Below are 24,903 nucleotides of genomic sequence, written 5' to 3' on the forward strand. Positions count from 1 at the left end.
CAAATCTGTGAGCTATGGCCAGATTATCTAATTAAGTGTTGTAAACAAGCATCTCATGGGTGGCTACATCGTCTCGAAGCGAAAAGTTCACCAGCAAATGCTAAAAAAAATTATAGGAATACAGTTATCAGAATAGGTCCAATCAAAAATTGGTTGACCGGCTGCGTGCGTGTGCATGCAACATACATTTACGTTCTGCTCGCTAGAATTCTCAGTCATCATAAACTACTACTATGTGCTTGATCTTAGCTACTGAAAATGACTCGATTTGGCAGAAATACGACTTCTTCTGGGGGGGCTTAAAAGGGGGTAACCATGTTAATTAAATATGATTCCGTGTCATACGGCTTAACTCGCGAGTTCATCAAGCCTTTCCGCATGCAGATACAAAAAAGACCACGTTTTCTCTTTTAAAGTAAACGTTTCAGAAACACATTGTGATAGGTGTACTATTAGCAGATAAAGCTGATAATAAGATGAACATAACCAAAACGCGAGAGCAAGTTACCCCTAGGGGGCACCTGTATCCTCTCATTTGCCCTTTTCAACAAACGGCAAGCCGTTGTCGTAACTCATCATGAGTCATTCCTTTATCGTCGTATAATTCTACTAAATATAACGTCCGTTCGCTGCTAGCTCAAACGAAGGATATACTCGCTTCCACAGTAATACCGAACATATTCTACAGCAACTGATTCGATAATACCGAAGGGAGAATTGTAAAGTAAAAAAAAAAATTATATAAATTCAAACCAATACTGAGGTGTTAGGCGAGAGCGAATCATTGTAAGAACGATATTATAATTATTCGATCAGGTTCATACTATTTAGACGCTTGACATATGTTTGATGACTTCAATTACCAGATGCAAACCTGTATTTCAATGCTTCGATTCACTTGAGAAGTTGGATTTTCGCGAGATTTGTCCTTTTTTAATTCCTTAAGGAAAGTAGGTTCCTCAGAACAAACCTCTCCTTAACGTACTGCTCCGTCTATTAAAATCACCAGCTGCTATACTGAAAAGCCTAGGTCATTGTTCTTTTGTCCGCTTAGTAGAATAGAACATAGATAAATAGAGAGTACGCTCGTCCACAATACGCGATACCTGGTCCACTGCATCCTGGTGTTTCTGGGGCCTGCGATGTTCCCTGTGCCTTGAAGAGTGTCTTTTTCTTTCTTAGCAGTACCTTACTATGTGCTTTCGCTGCTAGCTCTCATGGACGAACTAACGATAAACAGCAATGAACTTTGACAATACGCACATTGCCGTCCCTTCGTGCACATAGACGTATGCACATACGCTGCTCTGTATCTGACGCACTTATATTTTTGCGAATAGCCGAATTATAGGTACGTATAGGCGAATATCGGGGGAATCGATCTATGGGAAGACCCGGTCCACAAACAAGCTAGACAATTTAACTGACGATAACGATACACGTGGCATGAACAGCTCGAAATAAGATTGAACCATCGATGCATAGCGGATTGTCTATCTCTGAGTCGTTTCTCCTCGTCTAGCATAAACAAGCCGGGAAGGCGGATGCCATCGCTGCTGTAGATTTCGCTCGCGCGTGCAGAGACGCGTAATATCAGTTAACATTAAGCCTAAACTGGACAAATAACTTAAAGTTAATAAATCGCTATAGATGATATTTGAATGAATGGATTAGCTGAATCTATCCGCGAGAGCGTACTTCCGTGCAGTATAGACTGGGCAACCATTATCGGCCAGTCAATTCATATTGTAGTTTGAAACGATACAGACAAAAGCGACGGCATAAAGATACTTTTTACATGTACTCCAATATTTTAAAACTGACGCCAGTAGAAAGTAAATGCAAATCTGACACGTGAAATAACGCAGTCCTACTACAATGTAAATTTCCTACAAATTCAATTCGAACTACCGTATGATAAAATGCCATATAGAAAGAAACAGACTACATATTAGCATCCATCGTCCATTAGCGGAAGCCAAAAGACAATGGACATGAAGCTCGTGCTACCGTTTCTTCGAATTGTTGTACATTTAACCGGTGCTTAATAATTGCTTAGACAATATGGTGGTGAAAAGATCACAACTCATGAGTCAGATCCTGACTACCAGCAACAAAGCATTTGATTATCATGGATGAACACACGTCAGCAGCACTTGTGATCTCACAAAAAACGTCACGGAGCACACGTGTCGTGATTACTGGTAGCGTACAATTGATAGCAATTTTTTTCCAGCATGAGTTCCAATTTTTTTCCAGTATTTCTTCAATCTTTGAGGATAATCCGATGTTCAAGTTGTTTCATCAGGTTGTTGGATCAAAGCCCAACTGTTTAGCTAGTCACCAATAGACGAGCTGTTCGATGAGTCACGACAACGGTAGGGCGCGCTTCGTTTCCCCATTCGCTCTTTCTCTCTTGAGCCTTTCAGTCAAATAGATTGACGCGCTTATGCGTAATATAAACATGTATACGCCTTCAGAAGTGGCGCGATAACCTCATCGACGATCACAGTTGAAAATCGCTACATACAACTATCATTAAACCACTGTTGACTAACGGGCTAGAAAGGGGACATGGCCAGATGGAACTATCCGGAGGACAGAAAACCTCTTCCGCAACAAGCGCAAGTAACCGTCGAACAGACATCAAACAAGCGAGCTGTGCACAGACAAGATGAAAATTATTGTTTTTCCAGCTGGTCGCGTTGCTTCGCTCTGCTTGCAGGCAGAAACGATAGCTGAATATCGGCCGCTGCCGGCCGGTTCGTCCGTTATCCGCCTATGTGCCTAATGAGCGAAAGTGGCGTCCGTTTTGTAGCGAGAATCTCCACAGAACGTCCTCCGTTTCGGTGGCGCTAACAGCAAAGGACAAACGGCAGCATCGGAACTGGAACCGCACTTTTCGCCTGGTAGACTCTGTTCAACTGGGGTTTGTTTCGCTTGAAGAGAGAGGGCCCAATCGACGGATGTGAACCATTATGGGCTTGGTCAATAGCAAATGAGATCAACTGAAACTGGAAAATGACAAGCAGACTGCTCGCATTTCCTTACAAATTTCAAAAGATTGCCAACAGTCACCAGTTAGTCTAGCCACTTCGATACTACAGTGTGTCGTCTAAATGTATAGTGACAAGCTTGCCTTTGGCAAAAGCGGAATTCACCGCACTGTATTACAACGTCGCCTTTCGTTTCCGTTCACTTCAGTCACGATCCAGGGGATACAGTGGACTATGTTGCGTGAACGGGCTCATGCTGTTACGTGTAGTTTGACTCGTTTAATGCATGTAAACGTGTTCAACAGACCTGTATAGTCTATGCCATAAGATAATAACCGAAATTGTTCCGGTACGTTAAAACGATTTGCGATTATCAGCATAGGCACGTGTACTAAAATCCAATGTTTGTACCGGGTACACTCTTGCTAGCTCAATGTGCCAACATAAACTATATTTTTGAAGATCTCTATGGCTCATTTTCTGGAATAATGCATGGAAATCACGTGCGACCTAATACGCTTGTTTGCGAGCGATTCAAACCACACGGAACTACCGATGTTCCTGTGATAAGGGCTGTCCGCATGTTATAAACAAACTATTGTGACTCGAATTCGGTTCTTGATAACACATTTGTGGTCAAATATTTTTGCTCACTATTAAATTTCTATCCGTACCCGAATAAGTTGTCACAAGCCGAACTGACATAAAATACGTTACGTGATACCGAAATCTTAACGACTGACTTTCAACACCAGACGAAGCGTGTCTACGTTCAGCTTCGGACTTGGATCACTTCATTTATCCCTAAGTCTAACACATTGCCACAGCATGATTACAAGACCACTACTTACAAGGCATGAGTGTGTTGTTATTGGCATAGTAACACGTTGCAATATACCTATATCAGCAAATTTGAATCACTGAACCCGATATTATGGCAAAAAGATACTAATTGAAAGAAATCGAGCTAAATTGCAGATTCTTGCGAATTCGTGAATTATTCACGCTAAAGCATGCCGCGATGTCTATGTACATGTTTGAGTGTTACGTGTACCTGAGAACGCTGCGTAAAAACCGAGCACAAGAGAAATACGGCACCGCACCATTGTTGACATCGCGTAACTATTCTTCGTTTCATTATTAAAAATGGAAAATCGAACAAGTACACTGCCACCTGTACAGACGCCTCTGTGGCTGAATAGACCTCACACGAGGCCGCACAGGTACGATCCTTTCAGTGAACGGTTAAAATAGATCTGTAAACACTCGTGAAGTATGCGTACTTGCCTACGCATTTATTTACCATATCTGTATGTGTGCTATTTATAATAGCATAGTAGAAAAATGGAGTGGTTCATTAGCGACAATAACAAAAAACAGAATAGCGATGAATAATATCGACGTGACCTGGATGATTAAACATCAGGTCTCAGGCCCGTCTGCGGCCACATGATACTGTATAACGTAGCTGCGGAAATCCTGCATACCTGAATAGAACTGATGTCGGGTACTGCCAATCCGATTTGATAGGTTTCGGTAACCATCTACCTATCGCATCCTATGTCCGTTCGGCTTTTGACAACTTATTCTGATAGGGGCAGAAATTTAAGGGTGAGCGAAGGATTTTCCTTCCATCTGAAATTTATTACCAGGACCCTAGCTAAATCATGACCAATGTGTTTTTAACTAGACACAAATTCTATTGGCGAGGGTTGGGTTCAGTAAAGCTTCTGTTCCATGAGAGCGGTTGATCTTCTTAAGTTTTGAAAAGAACAAGACGTTAAAAGTTTACCAGTGAACCTACAGAAAAACGCAATAACAGCAGTCTCTATATCTATCATTGTGAGTTCATATGTCAAGATTATTTGATATCTGAAAACTTTGTGTATAAATTCAATTATGATTTTATGGAAAGTGTGATATTATTTTCAAGAGCGACTAGAAATATGTGTACAGAGCAAAGCCATAATTAAATGAGATTCAGCCTCTCCGTGAAAATTATAAGGATTATATGATTACCTCGACAAAAATCTTGCGGACAATAGAAAATACTAGTACATAATTAGGCAAAACCCATACACACACCTACGCTATCGTACCGTAGAAAAAAAAGCAGTCGATTTTAACTTCTTTCTAATTATGAATTGACTGGCAGTAGTCATGTCTAATTATCCGAAACCGGTGACAGTGTCTTTTGCCTGTTGTGCTACTGTTGATTTCAGTCGCATGCCTCAACAACCCCTCATTGTACAACACGAGTCTGTCAATTTCGAAGATGTAGAAACGTTAGCGGCTGCACTTGCACTTAAATGAGATTTGTATGCTTTTACTCGATCGTATAGGCATTCGGGAATCATACTTTCTCGTTGCCCAAATCGGCTATGCCAGCGGCGGCGTACCGTTTAAAAATCAGGGGACCTTTTTTTTTTGATATACCAATACCCGACATGGCAATTGTACTTGACTCGTAAATGGTGCATGCGTACAGCACGCGTCATTTCGCGATTCTCACTCTGAATGACGACGACGAAATTTGTAGAAATTTCAACGACCATTTTAATCGATAGGTAAACTGCAGTGGGCTTTCTAGCCCTATAGAAGAAAAAAAAACTTCGGTTAAAAACTTGATCGGCATCATTATTGCACTATATAAGACTACGTTCTTGAAAAGCTGAAATAATGATGACTTTAATAATATTTTCAACCTACTTCGTTTTGTCCAGTTGTTGTTTAGAAGAAACGAGTGGTGTCCTAAAAGAAAGTTCCCAAATGCTCACAAAGCTGATATCCGTTAAGGGAAACTGTATCACATGTAGATATCCTTCAAGTTCTAAATGTTTTTAGCACCGTCACTCTTTCATATATCCACGAACAACAACAGGTAAAATTTAGGCAAAAACACTACAATTCTAGTATTGAGCGTCATGGTTGCTCGATAGCAATGCCGTATCCAAAAATTACCAACACAAAGTCGATCAAATCGAGTACTCCTATTTGAGCACTATGAAGAAAGTAGCGATTTTTTTATTCAAGCCACATTAGATCATAGGAAACAATTGTAACACTGACCAAAGATTACACGCGTTTGACTACAGATGATCACACGAACTATCGAACTGCCGCCGATCCCACAAACCTGTCTGCGCGAGCTAACGGCCCTTGAGTCAACCTCGGAGCTGGTGCACGTGGCGATAAGGGAGAGGGTCGCCGCGGTAGTGGCGCCAGCAGGCGGCAAAATTACGAAGCATTTTTTTGGTTGCTGCTGTTACTTTCTGTTTGCTGTTAGAATTCTTTTGGGCGGCAATAGAAATGCTGGACAGATAATTAAGTTAACGATGCGGGGAGCCTACACGATTCGGGGTGAAATTGGTGAAAAATTTGGTTTTTCTTAATTGTTTACAAAACTGTACAGAGTTGTGCGCGATTTTCCATTAGAGAAAACGGATTCTTTAACTGTTTAATCCTGTACTCTGGAATCACTTGAAAATTACTACTTGCAGGCCATAACTTCAACATAAGAAGTAACTCCAACGTGACAGAATTCACTCACTCATAGTATGGGTATAATATATCTACGCAGATAACGCTAACCACTATTCGGCACTCGAGTCACATCATGCCGTTGAGTTTCATAAACGTAAAATTAAAAGTTCCATAGTAATATTACCGACTTTTGTTGCTTAGAAGAACGTTACATTGAAACGGATAGTTGCTAAGCGATAAATATCGTGAAATGGCTATACAGTCACGACACTAAGCACTATAATATAGTGCATGTGTTCGATGACGATGCAAGTATTTAGAACAATGCAACGATAAGTTCAGCCCTGATGCTTGTGTGAATCGAACCAGGGAAAAAAGTTTGCCCTTATCAAGAACAGTGAAATCATGAAAAGCCACGCAGTGTGAACAAGCTTTGAAAATGCTGCTTGCAGTTAAAAATCAATGTAGATCGGTGCCCAAAAATTGTCAGAAAAACGCTGTTTAATCCCAAGTTAGATCTCATGCAGTGCCATTGGATTTCTAAGTGCAACGTCCCTACAGGCTTTCTATAGTAGCACATTCAATTATTCGGTCATAAAAATAACGTAATACTCCTGTTTTAATTGAACATGGAATGGAAACGGTTGGTACACAGCGTATGTGTTCTAGCAGACCCGTCCACGTTACTAGTATAGCCGAGTCGAACTACATTCTCAATCATTCAGCCGAATTTTAGCTACACTTGGTTAGAGGTGATAGATGAGAGGTTTCGAAAGATGGCCCATAGCTGAATTTGTTATTCCTGTACGCATTTACCCAGGCTCAAAGCTTAATACGCCCAATGTCCAAGTGGATGATTAGCAGCAGAGCAACAACGAGAAAAGGTCGCCTAAACAAGAAAACAATATAAGTAAATCCATGCTGTACACGCTGACGATTTACGACCCAGATGCAGATGGACGCAAGCAGTCCACTGTTCATCCCTGAATAGGCCTATTGATCAGCTAAGCCTCAAAATATAATCTTTGTCCTTTGCCTGTGGCATGAAGCTGAGAGTCGAGTACGGTGTTGCAGCCAGCAGTAACGTAAATCGAAAAGACAAGTAACTTTAAATACCGGATAGACAGGAGCTTGCCCGTTGGCAAGCCTACCACAGCAGACGAAGCAACTTACTTATGTATGCATAGTGTCGCAGCAGATCGCGAAACAGACTGCACCACTGTCGTACCCAATAACGGGACATTTTCTGATTCATCAAAATACGAAGAATCAATTGATTCATTTTACAGAACACGTACTCACGTCGTAGAACTCTTGTCTCTTTCAAAAGAAGAGCCTTTTACATAAGTGAATGGATAAATCAATGTATACTCACATGAATGAACACCTGTTAATTGTACCGTGCGTCTGTAGGTGACGCTTTTTGTGAGCGTATTTGCATTCAACGGCTGTCAAATGTACGGCGTATGCGAGTAAAGATGTTTGTTTATAGTGCAACAATTATAGCGGCGTTGATCGTAACGTTCTCAATGCCCTCTTCCTCACAGGCACAGCAAATACTTTTTACGTATATGTATTTCAAGTAGACATCACGCTTTTCCGCCTTTCGTAAACGAATTAAATTAGATTTCTTAGAGGAACGTAACAAGGACGTATAAATACACACATACGAAGCGACAAAGCTGATCCACGGCGAGTCCGAAAAATAGATGGACCGCGAGGCCATTATCACTTTCTTCTTGTTAGTTTGTCTAACATAGTGTTTGGTTATTGCAGTGTAGTGGATGCAGTGACACTGGCCGCAGCAGCGAGCCAAGCAAAAATCAAAAGTGTCACTTCATTGTTCAGCAAAGTAAAATGGCTTTCTGTGTACCGCCATTTTAGAAAAATATAAATTAGCAAGTCTACACCTGCGGATATACATTCCCACACTGAACCAAGTCACATATCGTTTGTCGATATAAAGACCTTCTGCCTGTGATACAAGACGACTAGTTAACCGTTGTTCTTGCCTTTCATGTTATTATATCCTATTTATACTATTATTCCTTTCTTTTTAGTTATTCAGAAGTCCAATGCTGCGTTGTTTAGCTGTTTTAGAAGAACATGTAGTGGAATGGCATTCAAAATTCGTTATTCAATACCTTCTCGAGGGAAGAACAGTTCACAAAAAAACACTGACTACCATATATATATATATATATATATATATATATATACATATACACTTATATTTGTTACAGTGTAGTACGTAAAATGAAGGTGAGAGGTAGTTCAGTGTCACGACTTAATTCAACAAATGTATCCGTGTTAGGTCTAGTGTTTTTCCAATATGTATAGAATATTTGGGTTCTGTTCGAAATGTGCAAAACTACCGTTGTACAACAGAAGTTTCGAGCAGTAATGCGATGAACATGTAGAAATCTTAGATATTGATTTGTCTAATTCGATAACAGTTCATACGACCCCATATATATCGTGTCGATATGTGTGTCAACAATATAAACAAACGTTTTGGCAAGCTCGCTGGACTGTTTCTTTAGGTTGTTTTGTTTTTGTATAGGGACGTTGCTAATGGCGAGCGCATTTGTCTAATAGCAAGCAAGATAAATATTCAACTTTGAAGACACAGCGTATTTCCAGTGACTGTTCACGGTGATAAACCGTAAAGCATTTTGTATTCTTCATATGCACGGTCAATAGCAGCTTACGTAGATACGTCACCTACTACAGGAGCGTCTGGGTTTGTATTCCGCGATGTTACGACCGCCGTAATGGCAACACACAGCGAGCCACTAATTACTGCGTTCGGAAAAATGGCCGCCAACTTAGCCGTATGATATGTTAGTCAAAAAACTGAATCAATTTCGATGCTTGTTAATCTTCATTTGTACTAAATACAGGCGGCGGCGGCGGCGGCGGTCATCACAGCTATCGATAGTAGTTTGGCTTGATAATCTGGGTGTGGTAATGATTATTAACTTTGCCGAATGATATATATATATATATATATATATATATATGGTCCTTTTTTTCTCGGTAAAACGCGACTGTGCTTACACTTCAAGATGATAGTTTTAATTAAAACATGTCATTATTATCATAATCATGGGTGCCATTTTTTCTCTAGTAAAATTATTATCGCTATGGCAGCATATTGAAACGTAGCAGAGGGTACTATAGATGGTTAGTTTTGCTATGCAGCACGTCTAATGATAAAAGTAAAAGTTGTTTGTGTAGTAAATAAATAAGGCGAGCTTTGTTCTACTTTTTGTTTTTTTTGTAAGACGTAGCCATGTTATCTACGGCGTTCACTTTTACGTAGCCGTGTGATGATAAAGCTGCCAGAAGTTATTGTTATTACATCTGTTTCAATTCTCAGAGTTGACTAAATCGCTTTCGTGTCGTCTAATCGTACGCTGACTTTTGTGCGTACCATTGTGATAGCTCAAATAGTTTAGTGTATATTTATATAGACGAGAAAGAATGGCTGACCGAATGTTTTTCATCTGCCAGAGTCTAGTTAGCATCCAGAAATAAGAACATTTTAATTACTCCAACGATAGCGATACTGTCATGTAAATATGTATGCATTGGCAGTACGCTTTAGGCGATCAGTGTGCGTCTCTTCGAGTGCCTTGCCATGGTAACCGGACAGCCGTAGCAGTTTCGGTGCTACCAGAAAAAAAGGAACCCCGGATAATAAGTCTAATTAGACCTTCTGGTCGGAGCAAGTCTTTGAGACGATTTCGAAGACTGGTTCCCATGAGTAAACGCAAAAAAAAGCTAGTGGTTAGACCGAAGTAAGAATAGTTTTGCCATTTACCTGACCTATGTGTAGCGACGTTTTTAATGAGGCACGTAGATCCAGAATTGTCACATTCGTCTGGTATCACATGTAAAGCTTCTTTTTAAATCGATCTTCATATCTACTTGAATTGATTCAGTATATTGCAGTTTAGAGAGAGGTAGCTGTGTTGAAAACGTTCCCTCACGCATCTTTTTCAGACAGTGGATAATCGACGGTAAGATGACGTCGAAAAAAGTAGTCACGTGACCTTATGGTCTGAACGTGTTTTATAGCCATCCTGGTCGCATGTATACCTAGATGTCCAGGGTACAAATAACAATCCGATCGATAACCACGGTTTCAGCTTTTATCATTTAGAGTAGAGAAAACGAGATATACGATATTACAACTGAGCAAGAACGAGTGTACATAAGTTCTATAAACTAATCATCAAAAAAAAAACTTATTGTCTGTTGTGATTGTTGCCTGTTTAACAATTCTCTCCTGCCTGTAATTTAGTAACGTAGTAATACTGGACACAGGTTTTGATGACGTGTCGAGATCGAAACAACAGAAATACCTATGAAAGCTGGAGGCAGAAGGATACAAGGGCGGATAGATAAATAAAGTTAGGAAACTAGAAAGTTAATCAAGTATTAAATAGCGATAAAATAGAGTAGTCGTTTGTGCCAAGTCTAATCAAACGAAAACTGCATTGTCTGTATTTGTAGCATGAAGAAGCTTTTGACTCGTAGTTGAAGTAACTCGAAGCTGAATATTCGATAACTATAAATGCTCGTCAAAATGTAACTGAAGTTATTGCTGCGTAACTTGCCGTTAAATGCGGGTCGGTTCACGGCCAGTCTGCGTATCTAGCTCACGTCATGCTCGCAGTTATGACTGACTTACAGAAGAACTGATCACAGCTGACAGCGTAAATGTTTCCCAAGACAAAACAATAGAGCTGAATAAGAGGTCTAGATGTCGTCGGAACTCCAGTCACGGAGAGAGAATTGCCACTAAAGAAATTTACGTAATAATGACAGCTGCGCGATATTAAATCAAATTAGGAGATGGACAGCGAAGCCCGCATCGTGGATCAGGAACTTGCAGGCTTCGTTTGACGTGCGATTTGCAAATTAAAAGTATCAATTAAGTGGGTTAACGTTTGGCCAGATGCAAAAAAATGGGCAACTACCAATCATTTAATTATGCCTAATGATAATGCCACAGCATTACTTTGATCCCTAACAGTTTGAAATCCTGTTTTCAGAGGCCTTTTCCTTTAGCAACGCACGCTCGTCCACAGCAGTAATCGACCACGCTAGCGTCCCTCCGAAGATCGTTTCTTCCGTAGCGTTACATTGCAACTACTATAGTACTTCGCAGCGCGCTAAAGATGAACGACTAGGTGTGACTAGCTAAACTGTTCTCATAATATGAATAAATAAAAATAGCTCAACCAGTCGATTGAGTTTGCTGCGCAGTTAAGTGTAGAATCCTATGAACTGGGTCTATGTCTACAGATTTCTTGTCGACGGCCAACATCTGCAGGGTCGTTTCTGTCCAACGGTATCGGTGTCACAGTGGCATGGGGCCGCGATTCTTGTTTGTGTGTTAGCCTGTTGATCTAAGCTTATCGCAATGGTCGCTCCGTTGCCGCCACCACACCCAGATATCAACTCGTAGGCCATAGCGCAAATAACGATAGCTCAAATGGTACCAGTAGCAACGGATGCCAGCCAAATAAACACAATATATGAAGAGTATAGCTGTTGCTATATTAGAAGTACTAGCTGTTGCTACCGAAAAAAACGGTGGCGGAAGTAACAGTTACGGCAATTGTCACGGCCGCGTACAATACGAATTGCGCGATGTTTCTGGTATCGACGCTCAAGCGATGTGACACCCAGGAGCACAACGATACCAGCGAAAATGTACATGTGTACGACAGCGCGATCTGATTTGCATAGGAAGAAAATCGTCGCCGAAGATAGCTAATGGGTCATTTGTATTCGTACATTAAAGCAACGGCTAGCATACGGCCAGCCAAACGGACGGCACACTTAAACTAATTGAAAGACCCGCGTATACGATGAATCACGAAAGTACTGGATGCCGTCCAAGTAATGTATGTAGAACGCATCGTTCAAAAAATCGAATAGGTTAGAGACGAACACCAACAACCATGAGTAACAGATACTAACATAAAAATAGATAATAACAGATACATATGCTAATGACGACAGTGACGAAATGCTTATCTAATTCTTGTTTGCTTATGTTCTGCGTGTTTAGCTTGGATACGCTTGTCAGTTCTCCGTTGCTTAGTTTACTAAATAAATGGGTTTATCTGTACAATGGTTACGATAGACCCACCGGCGGATCTGTCCTCTCTACAGACTTAGCGCTCTTCAAATGAGACAACGTCGTCAGAGACATCGAACGATCCCTTTCATAAAAGCCCTCGTAGTAGTCTATTGCATTAGTTACTGTTATGGTTACCTGAGCAAAACGAATAAACAGGCACATAAATCAGAAACGGGGCCTGAATTTAAATTCATATCGTGACTTTGTTACGCTGCTTAATTGGGCAGTCATTCGTTATAACTGTCCTTTTCGAGGAAAAATTAATCAATTAAAGCTCGATCTGAGGTGACGTTACTAAGCAGGGTTCATAGAAAGGTATGTCATTCGAATAACACTGACGCCCAGTTGCCCAAAAGTTACACTAAAAAGTTCAGGTTGTTTGTCTAACTAAATTGTTTTGTGAGACCTTTCCTATTTGACACAAATACGTTTATTTATTGAGATTATCTGCTTAGATATGAAGGGAAATGAAAAACACTTGCTCTTTTGTCATAGGCACCAACGAATCTGGCTCGTTTGTCTTCTTGCTATTATGTCACCGACGCTTATTTTGACACGATTGGCAACTAGCCTTCCAGTCAATACTCGACAGTTACCTTTTATAAATATTCGCATAACATTATCCACCGATCGGGATCATTGATTGTGTGGCAGCACAGATACGTGTGGCCTTGTGGCCATTTTGTCAAATATTCGCAGCGAAAGAGAACGGACTGCGCAATATAAGAGCCTCTTCGCAAACTGTGCTAACAAGTTGTTAAAAGGTTGTAGCATTTCATTAATAAACTGCCAAAGTAAAAGTATTGCAGAAAAGAGCAGTATCGAAAAATAAGAGCGGTCTAACAGGAGACACGCTCACAGATGTGATTTTAGCTCACGTTATGGTGGCTGACTGGCCGTACTGCACGCAGACATCTTGCATTGTAGTGACATAGTTAATCTGCGACGCGTCACAAAAATCAACACAAAAGATGCACCAGAGGTGCGTCTCTAACAAAAGGCAGTCGAACGAACACTCAGCAATGAACAGATATGACATACAGATATACAAAGCGAGAATCATTTAATACATAAAACGAATGCAGGCCATGAACAAACAAACAGCCAAGGCCGTGTGTTGTGACCGAGAAGGCAAATTGATTCTTCTCATATCGCTAGTTGGTTTTTAGCTTGGTAGTTTAACTTAATATGATGTTTGGAACCTGTGATCGATAGAGAAAAACACAGCCTACGAAATACAATGCATTTGAAGCTAGAGTAAAACTGTGCCAGAAATCTCGCCGTTATGATGCTATAGCATCTTTTTGAGTCTTCTGCATTGCGTGTAAGATTGCCTTCTTCAAAGTTTCCAGTTGTCGTGATGGTGTATTTTATAAGCATGTGTAGATGTTTTCATCGTGTTTGTAGCTCGGCTGCCAATACGTTTTCTACTAGCCACCCTATCTGGGGCTATTTAATGTATTTTAAAGTTTGATTAACTTCTTAAACTACGCAAGCAGATGACATTCGGCAAATATTTACCCCGTTTATCTAGTTATAACACGACTGAACGTTACTAAAGCAAGAATTAGTTTAGAGGCAAATATATAGTTTAGCACAGAAAATTGACGCCTCACTGATTATGCTTTCGTCTCTCAAAAATGAGTATGACAGTCAGATCATTAAAGGTCAGTTTGGTGAGCAATGTAATTATTCGAAAAATCAAGACTCAGAGGCTAAAAATCATAGATACGGTGACATGTCAAGTGCTCGGGGTGGTCAGGGAAGCTTTTGAGTAGAAATGGCAATAGACAACACGCTTTTTGTAGCCTCAACATGCGTCAATACTAAAAGCGTATATTAACAATTATAATAAAAACAGAAGGCATGTAAAAAATGTGTTTCTCATTACAACACGTATAGTATGCTCCAGAGACGATTTATGCAACTGTCACTAGCAAAAGGCCTACGTGGGGCACGCCGTCCCCAGCTGATGCTCACGCTAGCAGAGTATATGAAGGGAACTAATTATTATGGGATATTGCCCGAGCAGAAAGCGGCCAATGCTGCTAGGTAAGTAAAATTCATTGATGAGCTTCATAGATGTGTGGCACGACAACTTACAGCACGGCCTGGATAAAAAAAAAAAAAAAAAAACGATGCTTTTAGCTAACATATTTTCATTGTTTTCATGCTTTTGAGAGTACGATAAATTGCGTAACAAACAAGCTATCGTTATCATAGTGGAGATCATAAGTGCACATACACACAGCTGTTAAGAGCCTTCCAGACCACTGGGTTTAACGTGTGAACAACAAAAAGGGGGCGAATCTAAGATATATACAAATATAATTGTTCTAAGCTGTAGGACTTTTAAGGCGTTCAGTAGGTTCGACCCGTGAAGCAACTCCGGGGAGCATACACTTTGGTTTGAACCTCTCTAAGCCTAGCGCATTTTAGGTCAAGGAATAAATATTAACGACACTATGAAGACAAGTTTTAATATTAACAAGCAACTATTAAATAATATTAATTTCTATTATAAGATACTATTTACGAGAGATGTACTCGAGTTAAAAGGCAAAGTCGAATGTATAAGTATTTGGTATCGAAGCTTATAAATAGTTTACCTATTTGGAGTAAGTGCAAATAGTCCTTTTTATTTTTATTTTATAAGTTTAGTAAGAGGTAAATTTTAAAGTGGGCAACTTCTTCTTAACACTCTTTGTGGGCTTTTCTATTTTCACATATGTCCAACTGAATTTGAAATCTCGTTATGTTTCTAGTCATATATTCTGTCGGGTTTAAGTATCCTGTTTCGAATCTCACAGATGAGCTACATGTTGAACGCCAAAGGGAGATAATAAAAGTATCTAGCTTTGGCATTGGTAATGTTGAACGTATTGATTAAGGAAAGTTTATATAGCAGTAGCATTATCGGAGGCATAAACCGTGTGCATCAATATACTGGACATTTTCACTACCGGGTTGCCTTATTATAAAAATGTATGAAGTCAGTTCAGGTCGGTTATCCTGCTGAAAATCATCGTTGTTCTTGGTAGGTAACAGCGGCTAACCGATCTCTTTGAGACTGAATCCGTTAAAGCTAAAGTTCAATACGACAATACGCCGGGTCAGCTGTGAGTGCGTATGTCGAGGCGGTATTTGCCATATCTTTCTTTTTTAGTTTCAGCCCATAGATTTATCCTAAATTTACTTTTTAGGTGTTGTTAGTGCAGGTACAAATATACGAACCATGTAATATTAATAACAGGCATTCTCGTAGCGGAAAATGCGCTCCGTATATTCGGCGCCTCAAGACATTAATCAGCCCAAGATTACTACTGATGGTATTGTTTTTATGTGCACGGCACACAAAATGAAATAAAATACAGAAATAGCCTTAAAGGTAATTTAGTTGACTTGTCTCAATAAGACAACGTATCAGTTAATTAATTACAGATTCTTCATGCTGTTAAACAGCGTATTGACTTGTACAAAAGATACTTAAAACCTTCAATGTAACAATTTTTCTCATCTGCAACCGAAAGCGTAGACCAAGCTTAATCACGGCATGACAGAATGTCAACTGGAGCTTGCTGCGTAGATTTACTGGCATTTTATCCTAGTTTGAACGTGCACAATTTCGAATTTATCGAATTTAGAACCATAGAGAAGTGCTTCACTTTAGCTACTATGCTTGTTACAGCCAATCTCTGTACAGTCGCATTTTTCGCTGTGCTAAATTAAAAGATCATTGACACTATGTCAATTATTTACACTGCAATTATCCTCAAAATGGCAGCTTGCACTTGCTTTGTGAAGAGCTGACGTTATTCTCATATTCAACCCCATTGTACATGCGAACATAGGTACACCTAAATGATAATAATAAGACACTAAAAAATCAGTACCTGCTTAAAAAGGGTTTTGCAGAAAAAAGAAAACCGAGGTTCATTTAAATAATAATGCCGTGCATTCCAAACGTGCGTATATTTTTATCAACGTTACTGAAATGGTGACCGTTTTTCCGCCTTCTGTTGTATATAGCGTACACAGTCTCGCCTGCTGGCTTTTGTCGTGAAGAAGATATGCGTACACTCAAACGTTATGCTACAAAGTTAATATCATTCGCTCAATAGAAGACGTGTATTTTGATAGTAACAAAGCATCGCTTAAGGTAAACACGCAGCCAGAAACAGAATATGTCTAAGCGTTTCTACAGTATCGATACACAGTGGATTGTGGCGTTTCTTTTGACAGTTTTGGAGCACACAGATTTCACCGTAGATGAGAATGTCATTTTGCGCCCTACGCAGTTCTCGGACCTATCGGGACACCACGCGTAGATTTAGCAAAAGGCAAAGCGCAATTTCGATATCGATTTACATCAAAGTAAAAGAATGACTTAACTATTGCCCGGGTTACCTACACTTCTCGACAGCGCCCTTCTCACGGGCAGCAGACGTAACAGGCAATGATGTCCCTATGGCCGAACCGAGTAACGAACTAATCATCGGCACCCAATGGCGGGTCGAGTTAATCAAGCTACACAGATCTCTCTTACGTCAGCAAACCCTAACATCAGCAGTGCTTCAGTGTTAATAATCTGCTTTGCTTCCGTTGGTTTTAACTCTGCGTCGTCCTACCGTATTCGTCGATGGCCAATACTTTTTCCTTTTTGTCTTCGTTAGTACTATTCCTCTTTCTTGATTGAAACTCTTGCCGCTTCGTCTCCGGTTATCTTCGGCGCCTGCCGTACTCTACGATTTGGTGGCATGATTCGACCACTTGACTCTGTCGTAGACGGTCGTCAATCAGTGACCACGGATATGGTGACCCGATCATCTCAACGATCGTGCGCGTACGGCAATGTTTAAGAAGAATTGCGAAAAATTAATGATACCTTTCGAAATAGACAACGTTCCCAGTGAAGCTGAAGTTCTCGAACTCTATAGATGCTAGACGCTGTCGAGCAGAGGATAAAAACACTTTTCGGCTTTACGCCGCCCTGCGCCTAATAACATGCGCCCAGTTTGCAAAATATCACTGGGGCGAAAAAGCAAAAGGAATGATGACGGGAGAAACTGAATGAACCGATAGGCAAAAGTCTGACAATTTTTGACGTTTACCTTTATAGAGTGCGTACACGTATATGGGAGATAACATTGACGAGTGACCTTATTCGAACTGCATTCATTTGTATCTACTGCATGGAAAGAGTTGCGTTTGCGATAAGACGATGTATCTGCATTGAAATAATACATATACACATTCTGTTTCAGACATGGTTGTAGCCACGCATACCTTTCACCAGATGATTTAATCCGATATTGTTTTTCGCTACCATGAAGAAATTCTATCTAAATTTTATTACAAAAAGCTATTAGATGCCAACTGTACCCAGTCTTTGGCGTTCGTTGACATTCACAGTTATACGGTTTCTACGTATTTGTCCAGCAAATCCACCTACAGTTGTGCAGGGCAAAGAAGACGAGGCACGCACAAATCCTGCTTCTCATGCAGCTAATAGCAACTAAATACAAAGAAAGCAAATGTATCAATGGTTTAGATTTTCATACCTATTGCGACACTACGATCAATTGCAAATAGCGAAACTAGGGAAAACTTGGAGCCTATCCATTACAGTATAAGCACGCAGAGAAAATAGTGTTTGTGAGATGGCGGGACCTCTAGCCCTTTCGTTATAACTAGCAAAAATAGTTTCGATTTTCGTAGGGTAGTGGAAATGTTAATCAGCTGATTTCACCGCTGCTGTTACTCTGGAGCGTCACCACGTGCCGTCAATGGGACCTTAGGGCCGTTTTATTATTTCTATATGTCTATGCATTTATGTCACGAATTTGGCCGAGCTAAGGTGGAGTTTTGTCTTTGCGGGAAACAGATGATTGTTTCTCTAATCGAGAAAATCATCTGATAGTAAATAGGACTATTTGTTGTATTAAGTGCTGTTTTTCAAATACTTCTTTGAGACCAACTTTCAACTGCCAATACTGATCCGATTGGACTGCCAAAGTTGACCCTTGTTGGTGAAAAAAGCAGAGAATACAAAGCTCCTCTTGCTAATACTAAGTGCTATTTGATTGTGAACAAGTTGAGATTGCCTTTACGCATTCGAACTCCACATTTTTTTTTAATATATCTAAACATATATACACACTGCTCAGACGGCCTTTACTCCATGCTGTATTATAGCTTGTAACGCAGACGAGTATAGTAGAGTAATTGGGCCGTCGGTAACAACTCACCATACGTTTTCAAATAACGTTGTCGAAATTTTTTTACAAGGTTTCTAACATAGTAGCCATATAAGTCTTAAACATTATTACATATATGTCGTTAGGTCGGTCGAAAATAAGTTGCTATTACTAACCAAGGTGGGCTGGAGGTGCCCTGGTGGACTTTTATTTGATCAAAAGAGTATTTTTCTATTACAGGTAAAAATAATCTTCTCAAAATGGTCGATCACAACAACAAACATCTCATAGAATTTTTTTTTCGGGCGAGAAATAATAATGATATTACCTATAGAGTACTTCTGACTGACGGGCGACCATGCGCTAAGGCATTACCATTTTGTAAGAAAACTACGTTATAATCTATGCATCCTGTGCGTTAACAGCAGATAGTACTAGCTAGTAGGGCGCGATCGAATTAATTATGCCTATCATACAAAGCCAGTGGATTTTCCATATATATGTATATATATATATATATATATATATCGCGTTAAACAATAAGATATGGTATGCTTTTTTTGACTACTTTTCTCTAACCTCAATCTTGTGTATTTAACGCAAACTCGAAAACTCTCAGATCGTTCTACTAGCTTGAACGTTTAATCAAAGTAGGATATCATTTCTCGAAATAGGAGAAAAAGGTATATTTTGGACACCAGCTTCATCTCGGATTTCCGGGAAATAAGGAAGTTGACGAAACTTCGTTCGAAGCAGTTCGAAAGATCTTGTCGTGTGCGATTGCAGTTTTCTAATAAAGAGTCTGCCGAACGTTGATTCGTGAAAAAACTTTGAAACAGCTGTTTGTACTTGAAGTTTTTATCCATATTGTGATTGACACATCGCCTGACATTCAACAGGGATTGTCTGGGAGTGCTACGACGAGGTACGACGACTCGCTTAAAATGACTCATACACTGGCTGAAAAAATAGGTTACTGAACAACAATATTTTTTTTCCATGAAAGTCGACGCTGTTGTGCTGGATGGATACCGACATGAAAAACGTCGACAGTTGCTGGATATTCACGCTTAAGATATTACACAATATCTTGTTCGTATTATCAGTTGTACAAATATAATTAGCTAGCTGCCGACTACAATAGTGTTTTAACAGCTGTTTATTGAAAACAATCGGAAGATGGGTAGACCGATAAAAAGCATTGGATTTAATTGTTTTTTTTTTTTAAACAGAAACACCGCTTTGATTAAGCTTATCCTATGCGTATTTTACTCACGTTGTATAAAGGACTAGTCAAATTATCGACTATGCCAGTTTTTCGCCATTTGATCTTTTTTTTTGATATAATCGAGAAAATCGTTAGTTTTTAAGACATTAAGTTAAAACTGCCAGACCGATTGTAGTCCAGAAGATCATGATTTCACAATGTGCCAAATTGTATAAATAGAATAATCAACCTCACTTAATGAAAGACGGATCAGCTAGAAGGGAAATTTCATAGGCCCTAGAAAAAAGATGTTATAATGTTTTGTATAATGTCTTCTACTACATGGACTAGCTTAGCCTTGAGCATTTATTTGCTACTTTTTCACGTTTTTTCAAAGTGCTTGCAAGGAAAGTCTTTCAGAAAGAGAGCTGTCCGCGTAAACGGGGTACTTTGCGCCACAGCAGTTTTTATAAAACAAATTTTTGCAACACAAGGATTATATCTGGTAATTAACCTAGCGTTGCTTGGATCTAGCAAAAGTTTAGCAAAAAAACAGCGATGCGATTTGTCAAAATAGTACTGTATGATGAAGAAAAATGACCGCTATTAAAAATATATTTTGTACGTAAGTACCTCCATAAAACCACACGCTCCAACGCATACTACATAAGCCGTGTAAACAAATAAATGCCTTTATTTATTCCTCAAATTTTTATATTGTTAGCTACGATAAAAACGACCTAATTGTTAGTCCACACTACGGTCAATCGAATATTGGTGACGGGGTCCATGAACCACTCTAGCAAACGCTCATAACCGTCTTTACTTTTATGACGAGGACGCAATTTTAACGCGTTTGTAGTGCTAGCTAATTTACCTTTCACTTGTCGATACTCGAGCATAAGGCTGTCCTGGAGGTAGGATCTGTTGTGTTCGCTTGATTTTTATCATTTAGAGTTACGACATTTGTTTGAAGCATGAATTTGGTTTACTATAATAACGGGATTAAACGGAATAAATTATCAAAGCTGGCTCAAAATTAGTTCATCAGTTAATTGTTTCTTGTAATCTGTTGTAAATTGGTTTCTTTTTGCTTCTTAGCTAAGGGAAGCGTTCCAGTGAGCAAGAGAGGTGGGTATCACCCTAAGATTGTTTGAGACTTACACCTAACTAGAGTGGAATGACTGTCTATAGAAATGGTTACTTAAACGTTGCGGAATAAACGGCCAGGTACAATAAAGTCATTTTTCAATACGGCATCCCATTGCAATGATAAAGACGACCACTCGATTGAAGATATAGATGATACAACACCGCGGCAAAGACTAAAATGCCCATTTATGAAGAACACACTCGTCACATAGCAGATCGAAATAATTTATTTATTTTTTTAATGTCCTATATAGCTACGATCAATTCAATCTACGTTTTATCCTGAACCAATATATTGCAACAGTATATATTGCAGACTCTTCAAACAAAAAAATATCAGACAAATGTCCTTAGAGCGCTACTGAGCTCATGATCCTGTCTTGTCATACTAGGTTTAAAAACAAAATATTTATTCGCCTTGATAGTAAATGCCCAACACAAAGATATGCATCAAAATTCATAACAATCATAGAACATGATACCGTAACATATTGCAAGATTGGCAGTGATCGCCGGTTTTTACGTCACTCCTTCTTAGGTTTGATTGTTTTCGGCGTAAATGCTAAGCCTGCACGAAATGTTAGTGTATCAGGCTTTCGAAGCAAGAGTGAAGCTATCTGCATGATCCCCCCAATGTATCTAGAAAGCGCGCGTTTGTACATAATTTGCAATGCGACGGTTTGCCCAGCTCGGCTTCTTAAAACCATTGTCTCTCATAATTTTTATGATGAGAAGCTTGTACGAAGCTGTAATTTTCTCGCCTTTGTCGTCTCAAAAATTAATAGAGCTTACATTGCTTTCATATGTTGTGTGTTATCAAGAGTTGCATATTTGTTCCTGAATTGTCATTGACAGTACGGACGTGTAGATTTCAGACTTCGTTAATCCCGGTAAACTCAGCCTTCGTTGAATTTAAGTTGACAATGTCAACGATCCAAACAATCATCATTTGTCTTCTGCACCCAAATTACTCGTATTAGCCTGACTGGTCTTTGAAGCAATGCTAAACAGCGATGCGCTGGTCTGTTATAAACAGAACAGCTGAGAATCAAAGGCTGCTAGCTCCTCCTTTTATTTCGTTGTGCACGTTGGCTTCCAAGACTATTTTCATTATTCTTTTTTCGAACTTGTTTTTTCACCGCTCCGTTCACTATATCAGTTGTTTATAGGCATATATATCCTAGCTTTCAATCATACCGGCGTCACCTCTGCCATGTTCCCATGCGTAATCGGAAATAAATAGAATTTTATAGCCTCACTTAGCTTGCGCGAGCATTTCTGAGAAGCTCTGTGCTCAATTAGTACTTTTGTCATAGTAGTAGGCGGTGGTGCCGTTTTTTCCTGTTGAAACACTTAATCGAGCAAGGAATTAAGTTAAGCGTATGCTCGCTCGGTTATCCTTTAATAAAACGGTCCAATCGTTATCCCACATACGCATAATTGACCTTATTGCCTACTCCTTTTTAATGTTGTGTCGGTTTTCAACTCAGTCATCTTCCAGCTGAGACGTGGCGCCAGGAGGATTTGCTTACGTCTCCGAGGTTTAATAATGTTTTGCCACTCTAATCATTAGGAGTTTCTACACTTTAACGAACTTCGTATAGTTTAACTTCTGTCTCATTGTAGTCCTTAGTCTCTATCTCGACTACATATGATGGGAACGAGACGAGCATGTGGTTTGCTTTTTTCGATTAGTAGCACCGTCTCGTTCTTTCCGGAACCAATTTCTGCTCGTACGCCTCTATCAGTTAGCTCATTTGCTTTGGAGCAGCCTGGATTTTGCCTTCTAAACCATCCACTTTGCGCGTTGCGGTTAGGGTAGCCATATTTATGTATAATATCGTTTAAAAAAAACTCACAATTATACAATAGCAAATAGTCGAGTTATAACAACTTCGGCGGTCTTGGCAAATCTCTTGGCTCTATCAGTGTCGGTCCTGTCACTTTGTTTCGGAATACAGTTTGCCATAGAGGGAGGTATGGGGAGATATTCTTTTCTTTTATTGCATATATTATCATTTGCCGCTTCAGCGTATTGAAAGCATTACCTTAATTTATGGCGGGACAACCAGTCTAGTTGAAATTATCCCATGCTAATTTTGACTTTCAGGTACTTGTAGAGTTCTGTTGGTGAGACCTTCGGTGGGGCAACTCCAATAGAATATATCTTGAGCATACAAAAGTGCTCCTCCCTCATTCAATTTCGATGTGCAATGGTTGTAAAAGCCTTCTTAATAGTTCCTAGTAAACAGACTGAACGTCATCCGCCGAGGTCTACAACGACTTTACTAAATTTCTTAAAGTCAAAATGGTTGTTCTCCAAATCGGGGAATCTCTCCTGCTATCATATCTTGTCCACTACAGGTGTAAAGGGTTACCACAGATGTAAAGGTTTACTTTTAGGGATGTTTTTAATTGCTGACTCGAGCTCGTCTTTTTACTGAAAAGAGAAACTTTTCCATTCTCTGTGTTGTCCACTCGGCGAAAGGGGCTCAGGCGATGTGAGAAACAATCAACTAGTTTATGTGGTACGATTAGATAGCGGCCTTTTTAGTAGTCATGATTATCTTTTAGGGTTCCCCACCGATCCTTGTTCTCTCCTTCGCATAATTATTTTTACTTTTGTCTTCATTTTTTTTACCTAGTTTTTTTTTCTCTCTCTATAATTGAGAACCTCTCCGCGATGTCCTTGCCTTTTTGTCTTAACTTTGGTTCATTCCCTTTCATATATCTGAAAAAAATTAATTTTATATTTCACAATGTATTGTAATGATACCACAGTTGTCTGATTGTATTGCACAGTAAAAGATGTGACAGTTTCTTTTGTGAATATTCTTCTATTCGTGACTATCCATTGCTTTCATATTGAAAACTTGGCGCACTTTTTTGTAATATCTAATTAACTGTTAATACCATCGTGTCTTATCGATTGTTGTTTGTCTAAAATGTACTCTTAATAACTAAACGAGATACTGAATGAACTATGCAGTAAACGGCCAAAATTATTGAATACAACTAAATCTTTCTGATTGCATGACAACGCCATATTTCATACCAGACGTATGTTAGTTTTAAAAACGCAGAAAGCATCGTCCGTGGCTTTCTATCACTCCTTATGCTCATCAGACGTTGCTTTTGCAGGTCGTCATCTTTTTTTTTATTATTCGAGACCTTATGGAGTCTTGTATCCAGCATTTCTATAGCAGGAGATTATGATGGTGCATACTTTGATTGAAAATAAAAAAGAACTAAATTTTATTAAAGAAAAGGCTAGAAACGATGAAATTAAGTATTTCACATTTCATCAACTTATAGGGAAATCACTTAATTAGTCTAGGGCGATCAGTTACTTGATTGCTACGGTCGTTCGATCAAATAAATTTTATTTTCTTCTACGGCAGATATAAATGAAGGCATATGCTTAATTCTCCTCAAGATAAAACGAAAATGTACACAGCTTAGCTATACGTTTCTTATTAACACACCTCATATCGAATACTCTATTTAGCGTACGACTAAAATACACGGCTGTTATAATAATCTTTTCTTCTGAAACTCTATGGGAAGACTTTAGCTTTATTTTTATAGTAAATGTAGTAAAAGCTTTGATTTCCCCTCGGAACGGCAGTCATAGGTTCCTATAGAAACAGTAACAGATTGGCAGAAGCTATTTCGTAAGACAACCTTTATAAATTGTAAAGCAATAGT

General features: G+C 39.4%; 1 protein-coding gene and 1 long non-coding RNA gene across 5 annotated transcripts in view; one reads left to right on the forward strand and one right to left on the reverse strand.

The window, feature by feature from the left end:
• LOC147757195 (uncharacterized) overlaps positions 1–6,163 on the reverse strand; it is a 59,655-nt gene extending 53,492 nt beyond the window's left edge. For 2 of the 3 annotated variants that reach the window (XR_015322978.1, XR_015322975.1), the window contains exon 1: positions 5,706–6,161. This is a non-coding gene — a long non-coding RNA (uncharacterized LOC147757195). Of the gene's footprint in view, positions 1–5,705 lie in introns of all 3 variants that reach the window. The other variant, XR_015322977.1, reaches the window with a different exon arrangement.
• The window catches only part of LOC111248046 (oxysterol-binding protein-related protein 1-like), a 114,018-nt gene that overhangs the window by 72,440 nt on the left and 16,675 nt on the right, over positions 1–24,903 (forward strand). The window lies entirely within an intron of this gene.

The sequence above is a fragment of the Varroa destructor genome, unplaced genomic scaffold, assembly GCF_002443255.2.
Source record: "Varroa destructor unplaced genomic scaffold, Vdes_3.0 BEIS01000003.1, whole genome shotgun sequence".
Classification (NCBI taxonomy): domain Eukaryota; kingdom Metazoa; phylum Arthropoda; class Arachnida; order Mesostigmata; family Varroidae; genus Varroa; species Varroa destructor.